The sequence below is a fragment of the Hesperophylax consimilis genome, chromosome 1 (assembly GCF_061612785.1).
Source record: "Hesperophylax consimilis isolate HC1 chromosome 1, BYU_Hcon_1.0, whole genome shotgun sequence".
NCBI classification, from domain to species: domain Eukaryota; kingdom Metazoa; phylum Arthropoda; class Insecta; order Trichoptera; family Limnephilidae; genus Hesperophylax; species Hesperophylax consimilis.
The window spans coordinates 28,054,172-28,062,342 of record NC_142836.1 but is presented as its reverse complement, the minus strand read 5'-3'; the positions used below and the strand labels follow the sequence as shown (position 1 = coordinate 28,062,342).

General features: G+C 32.3%; 1 protein-coding gene across 1 annotated transcript in view; it reads left to right on the top strand.

The window, feature by feature from the left end:
* The first annotated feature begins 2,646 nt into the window (after positions 1-2,646).
* LOC149426560 (GATA-binding factor C-like) overlaps positions 2,647-8,171 on the top strand; it is a 132,426-nt gene continuing 126,901 nt past the window's right edge. Inside the window, exon 1 of the mRNA XM_089637472.1 lies at positions 2,647-3,213. The gene's annotated coding sequence lies outside the window, so the exon portion shown is untranslated. The remainder of the gene's footprint in view (positions 3,214-8,171) is intronic.

Sequence of the window (8,171 nt, the reverse complement as noted above, 5' to 3'; positions counted from 1 at the left end):
TATTTCAAGGTCAAATAAAAAATGGAATCGTTGATGTAACAATGACAAGTCTAGGCACCTACCCAGTAAAAATAACTCTTGAAAAGGTTATTGAACACATCAGGGGAAAATGGTAGGTGCCTAAATAATTTTCGGATTTTTCCGATTTTCCTGATTTTACTAACAAAATATTTTCGAGAAAACTTCCTAGTAAAAAAATTTTTTTTTAAGAATATTAAAGTTATTCGTATTCCTATTAAAAGCGGGATTGTAGGCCATTAACGAATGAATTGATATGTAACCTGATAAACTTGATGTAAAATACCAATGTTTTGGTTTTTAGATTTAAGATTAAGTGGAATGCTGTCCATAAAAGCTGAAAATCTGTGCCTACCCTGGGAAAAAAACAAACAATTAAAGAAAATTAAATCATTTTTGATAGTGATTTTTGATGATGATTTTTTCCACAATTTTGTTTATATTTTTAATATCACAATCATTCTACGTTGATACATTGTTTCTGTATAACAATTTTGTCTGGCGGAAAAATGAAATATCAATTTTCTAATATCAAATGCACAATTAATGCTAGAACCTTTGGTCATAGATCAATGTACGCCACTGGTAGATTAATATTTAGGTGGGTACGTTAGTGCAATGTCGCTTCTAAAAATCATGTAAAATCACGCTGAAAAGGTAAACCACAATAATTGTATGACTAGGATGAAATAACTCTTTAAGGTAACCAGTAACCACCCAGTGGCGTGCCTGGTCTGTACAACTATTATTGGACTTGCCATTTTTGAGAAACAAAAGAGATATAATATTTTTCAAATTACGGAAAATAAACGTTTACAGTCTTAAAGTTGGGATGTAGTTTTTAACAGTGGTAATTTTACGAAAATATTATATGATAGGTATCTACCTAGGTAGTTTTCTCATATAGGTAATATTTACGTTGATTATTTTTAAGAGGAATATATCTGGAAACCTATTATTAGACTTGCCATTTTTGAGAATCAAAAGAGATATAATATTTTTCAAATTACGGAAAATAAATGTTTACAGTATTAAAGTTGGGATGTAGTTTTTAACAGTGGTAATTTTACGAAAATATCATATGATAGGTATCTACCTAGGTAGGTTTTTCATATAGGTAATATTTACGTTGATTATTTTTAAGAGGAATACCAAGTAGCTATCAATGCTAAACTTAACATTTCTCCACAATAATCCCTTTTAGTCCTACAGGGGTGCTTTTCTTCAGAAAGGGATGAGGTACCAATACTATAATGATGAAAAACCTATTATTTTTAGGCGGCTGTTAATATTTGTATAACAATAAGTACCTACCCACGTAGTAGGTAGCGAAATAAAATGATGACATTTTTTTAAGAACCTACTCGGTAGGTAGATACCCAACTACGTGGCTTAAAAACTTTTCCAGTATGAGAATACCCATCAATATTTTTTCAAGAACACCGCTAAATTTAAAAAAAATATACTGTACGCCACTGTACCTACCTACCCACAACGGTATTTTTCAATATTTTTCGATGTTAGTAATACGTTGGAAGATACTTATTGTTATTAACTCTGTTAGGTAGGTAGGTACCTTGTACCTACTAACCTACGTAGATATTATTTGTTTATATAATTTTAAACTTTTCACCAATTCTTCCATTTTGTTGTCTTTCCCCGATTACGGTTTTTTATACATTTTAATTTTGGTTAGTACCACATATTATGTAGGTGGATAAGAAATCTAAATAATTTAGCTATCCACAAATTGTACACTAAAATTACAAAATCCAATTTAATCCGCAAGAATATTCCCGCCAAACCTTATTTTAGTAGAAAAGAGTTTTGTTTCAGCAGGAAAACGGTGGAAAAAGGACGGGGTAGGCAGTTAGGTATGAATATTAGATGTGTGTTTTAAAATAATTCCGTCTCCCCAGAGCAGAGTGCAGATAGAGATAGAGCGAGTGCGCAGATCTGAGTAGAGCCGATAGCGCAGAGCCGCCGGCTGCGGCTGGGGAACTAGGAACTAGGAACTAGGACTAACTAACTACCAACTACTACCTCCCTTTACTAGACACAATATCACTTCCTCTTTAATCTACGTCTTCCCAAACAAACATTTGTTAGCCTTAAATGGAACAAGCATAAATCTTATTAAGATATTTCCGTATTAAACAAAAAGGCGAGATAAAAAACATTAAGTTGTCAAACGAATAAAAAAGCTCGGCGATAAATAAATTATGATTTATAAAAGTGTGTTCAAAACATTCGGAGGGCCAAAAGAATCGTTTGTACTCAAACATATATTCCATAATTAAAAACAGCCATTGTTCTCCGCACAAAACAATCTATCAAACACAACAAGCAAAACAACACTAAAAATACACGACAAATGAAAAAAAAACTGAAAAAACTACAAAAAAGCTGTCAAGAACACACCCCAGCGAAGCCTTTTTTGTCCATAAGCACCTCCCACTCGGCGTGGCCCCGCCCCCCTCGCGCCGGCTGGCCAATCAGCGCGCGGCTCATATCGAGTCCCATGGCAACCGTCACGGAACAGTACGAAGAAGCACGAAGTTACACGAAATGGGGAGGCAAAGCAAAAAACTCGCGTTTCATATTTAGTATCGGGTCGTATCCCATCGGTGTCGTGTCGGGACGTTTTGTTGATTTTCTTTGGGGTACACGTTCGAACGAATTTAATCATATGTTATGTTTACCTGTCTACCGGTGTGAATGTTACCACGGATTGACACTGTGATATCGCTTTCGAAATTACCAATCTTTCGATTTGCATGGCGGAAATACGGAGCGGCGGCATTGTTGATATTTTCCAAAAATGCATCGAATAAAAATTAGTATCGATTTTCTGAAAATACATTTATGTTTTCGGGATGAAAAGTGCTTTTGACGATTGAGAGAGAGAGATATTTGACAACATTCAGTTTGACAGTTTGCGTGGCACTGCCAGTGAGCAGCGTGGAAAATCGCCGGGAAAAGTGCCGCCGAGTGAAGTGACAATGGAAAACTGTTTAGTGTGCAGGACACATTGCAATAGATGAATAGTACCTCCACATGTTGTGTACTCCTTGCAAGCAGGTACTATTGTGAAAACAGTGATTAGTTCCTACATAGGTACTAATAACCTAACATACCACCATCAAACTCTGGCAGTATATTTTGTAAATACTGCTAACTTAACGGAATTGAACCGTAAGTACCTACCTACATATCCCTCTTTTAAAAATAACTTATGAATAGACAAACAGAACAAATGAATTTTAAATTTATTCATTTTTCCACATTTTTGTGCAATTTTTATACCTATCGGTCCGAAAAATACAAAGCTGCTGTCGGTATCACCGTAATGTATCGAGGATTTGAGGGGTTGGAAAAATCGAATACAATAATCTACCTAAGCTAGAAGCTGTGTACCTATCTAGGTAGCTACTTGCACTCCTTCCATAGAAAAATTATAGCATATTGAAAAGAAATGCAGGGCAATAAGGTTATCAACCTATGGAACTAAGAATGAATAAATAATTAGTTTCCTGCAGAAAAAATATTATTTTATTTTGAATCATGCTTCACATTTCTATACAAAGGTAAAATTGCGACTAAAAGAAAAATGACTAGTCACCTCTATAAAATTAAGTTTTACCTACCTGAGATAAAACCTTTATTTTTTTCGTCGCATTCTGTCAGGATAAAAATAAATTGTGACAAAATGGAGGGAAATTTTTTAAATTTCGAACACGGTGTAAAAAAAGTCCTACGTTAGGGCTAATTTATGGCCTAAGCGAGTTACATCCCAGGCTTAGGAAAACATACACATATATTCCCTCATGGCTCAGGTGTGAATCAGATTGACGTTTCAAATAAGTTTATAAATTTATTACTCTTTTCCCCTTACTAATAAACGTGTTTTAAAATTTACACAACTGATAAACCATCATTTACCATTATTCATTTTTGGTTTTTTATAAGTGCGTAAAATTTTGAAAACGTTTATCATAATGCCCCACGTACCAAGATACATAACTAGTAAAAAAAGTACAATGGAACAGTGAAAATATTTTTTGATAACTAAGTTAGTTTAGTAGATAGGTGGGTAGGTACCTACTTACCTAAAAATCGTCATTTTTTTACGTTGCGAGCTATTCCAACAATTATTAGACACAAAACTATTTATACTATATGAAATACATATTTAATCGTTAAAAATTATTGGCTTAATTCCCAACAAAGTGAATTTTTCCGAACCCAAACTTTTAAAATGATTTTTTCGCATCACAAAGCTTTTAGAGACTACAGAAAAATCGCGACGGAAAATTAGCTAGATGAAATTGGGGTGGTTTTTCCTACGCACCCTCCTTTCCTTCTCAATATCTCATTTCACAACATTTGCCGATCGTGGGAATCATAGTCTCACAGGTCCCAAACTCCAAAACTCTTGCGTGATGTTAATACTAAACTGTATGACTTTAAGTGCTTAGAACGATTTTAAACATCTACCTTAATAGAGAAAAATAAATACGTTTAAAATTATTCATAAAGTAATATCTTTTAAGTAGCCTATATGTATTTATTAAGGAAGAAGGTAATAGACATAATATAAATCCCAAGTAGGTACTTAGTTCACTTTTACATGTAAATGAATACTCGATTCTTGCTTACTTTTCTAGTTAGGCCCAAATTGTCTGTGCAATTTACCCTCCAGGGGCGGAGCTTTATTATTTTATGTTGGCGTGGAACCTCTTAAGTCCCGCCGTGAAATGCTTCTTAATGACTCCTCACCGCCGAACACCGCATATATTTATTTTCAGTACGTGTAAATACCCACTAAACTCATTCGAATAAAAACACACAACACCAACACACGTCGCTTCATATGCTGGCCTTTTTCCCGCGAAGTGAACACCTACCTATAATGAAAATGCTAATGCAAAAGGTGGTATACACGAAAATTAGAATGCGCGAAAGACACACACTCGCGCATAAGTATGCATTTATTCACAAGTATTGATAATTTATTATTGGGGCGTTTTTTGTCGGATCGGCTACGGCTGTCAGATGCGCAACGGAAAGGTCTCTGCCAGGAATGGATGTCTGTCATAATAAGGCTCGTTTAGCATTGCTTCTAATTTTATTCAGTAGGTAGGTAATGTAGGTAGTTAAACAAGTATTCTTTCATAATACCATAAAAAATAATATTCTAAAAGTAATATTGATAGTTTTAAGAAATTGGAGGCGGGAAAATTCTCAGCCTTTTCTCATTAGATGCTATTAACTTTTCGCTCGCAAAACAAGATTCTTGGTGGAATTTACATATTTGTAGTTAGAAAATACAACAATAGTATTGTTTATTGAAAAATACTATGAATACTAATTTCGGTTGTAATTTTGAATATAACTCCGGTTCAATGAACTCTAGAAGTTGAATTTACTTTGAATTTAAGTAAAATTGGAACTGATTGGTAACAATATATTCAGGCGATGAAGTAGTACAAAAATTAACATTTTATTAAATTAATAATTCTTTATTTGAAATGCATTTTTCCTTTGATTAAATTTTTGACAGATGTCGTAATTTATCAAGTTACTAACGGTGCTCATTCGAAAGATGAATTTCTGATGGTTGTTTCTGAAAGGCAGCAATTATCCTCAGGCAAATGTTTTTTTTATGAATACTTTCACTACACACAAATCCCACAATTATTATAATATCCCGTGATTTTTACGGGTCTGCGCTAGAATTTTCTAGCATAGGAATAATTATTGTCGTGTAAAATAAGTTTTGAAAACCACGCGTTTTTTCCACGTTAAAATGTTAACCATCTTTGGATGGGTAGCTCATTCATATTATGTCGTCCAATAAATTACGTTTTCGGCGCGAGTGCTAAAAATCTACACTAAAACAAGCACATGAATTTAGATGGTAGAATTATCATTGAGTTTAGAATAAATAAACAATTAAATGGAACGCAGGGTTTTCATAAGATACCGAAATATTTGAACAAATAATAAAAAAAAACATCTGGGTTAAAAAATTTTTATTGGAGGGAGGTACTTCAGCTGTCTACCTGTAATATGATTTAATGTTTTATTTTATTATATTAGAATCAAGAGATTTTTTCATAAAATGAATACACGAAAAGAGATATATTGCGTAGGAAGCCAGAAAGTTATTTTTTGGGGTATCATGTAGGTACCTACAAATATTATAATATTTTGTAAGTATTTTAAATAGAAAGCGTGCCAGATAAATTTGCTGTTTTTTTTCCAAAAACCATTTAGTAAATAAATGAGTCAAAAAAGTTTATTTCGGTTGTTAGTCTGAATACTGTGATGTCGATTGTAAATATGGTTTTATGGATGTCGTCATTAAAATTCATAAAAATTTTAAATTTCCTCATACATTCACATAAATAAATAATTATTCTTCTCCAGTTTATTTTGTATAGCTATAGCTTTTTTAAAGATGCAATAATTCATGGTACCTATCTAGCATGTTTTAATTCTATTGTTATTTAAGCAACAAACGTGCTCACAATAAACAAGCCATGATGGAAGTGTGCGAAGACGTTAACATTGACAATACTAATTACATTTCTCTAATTACCTTCCCAATTACCGTCTGCTTCAGGAAGTAATTCGGGCCCTGATGCAAATCGGGGTCCAATACTCTGCAATTAGTTTCCAGAAATTTATTGTATTTTAACTACGTAATCTTAGATAGGTAGACAATGTTAGAATTATATTTTTTCTGAAATAAGTGCCCAGATATGGCAAGTTTTTGTGCTGAACGGCCTAAAAGAATATTAGAACTTCATTTCAAACGTAAGAAATTTTTGGGAGACTAGGAAAATATTCGGTTTGGAAAACTGACAACGTTCTTGTAATATTAGTAGGTACTTACCTACATTTTTAAAGTTTAAAATAACAAATTTCAGGTTGTGTAATTTTGTGAAAATTTATTTGCTCTTACAAAAATTTACGTAGGTATCTACAATGTACGAATAAAATACTATGATTAGGTGCCTAGGGATTTTAAAAACATTAAATTAGTTTAAACAACTTAATACACAACTGAGATATTATTAGATAATATTTACTAAACCATACAAAAATTAAGAAGAAATATTTTAAGGTAAATAGGTAAGCATACATATAATAACAATTTAATACTTACATCTAATTCATACTTCATGTTCACTTTTTATCGCTGTGTTAATTTAGTTATGTTATGTAAAACTCCCAATCTGGCGTAAGTAAGGTTTGCTAAATGTAAGCATTCTTTGCAAAAAACTCTTCATGTTTATTTTATTAATATCAATATAGTTACTGCACATTGTTCTGTAACTACTTTCAAAGTACTTATTTTGTACTCTTGTTATTGTATACAATTATTGAAATCCTTTGTACAACAAAACTCTCTATTCTTAAATCGTTTTTACTCAGTTTATTATGTTATGTACGAAAACTATGAAAATAGTGGTTTATTGAATATTTGAAATGTTAATATAACTTTATGAAGAGGTAAACTGCTTATAAATATTATATTATTAATAAAATTAATTGAAGTGAGAAGAAATAAATTTAGTTGTTACTAATCCGGGAGCGAGAACACGAATGAATTTCGCTGGGGCAGTCTGCCTATAACTACAGATATTTATTTTCTTCTGTTTCGAATATTTTGAATTAATTGTGAGCTGTTACTGGTAGGTACCGATGGTAGGTATCTACAATATTAATAATTGACTGGCAGATAAAAACACACTGCCGCAGTTTGAAAACTTTATGTTCTTTAAAAAAAACAGAGGGCGCCACTTCTGTTTACAACAATCCCAAACAGTACAGTTAATAAGATAATAAAAATTTCTAGCGTGTTTAAATAAATAATTACAATTATTTTCTGATGCTGGTGTCAAACAATGGAGAACGTAGAAATTATAAATATATAATATGATGTTTGTAAAGCAGTTTTTTATGTTTACCTACTATACCTATAACAAGATTTGAGGCAAACATAGAACATAGTTGTACTCTTATGCAACTATGCACTAAATGCCATAATAACGCTATGTTACTCTGTGAAACAATAGTATATTATTTTTATTGTACACCATTCTAAATCGTTTTTGTTTTTATTTTGGAGAGTTGTTGGTCGA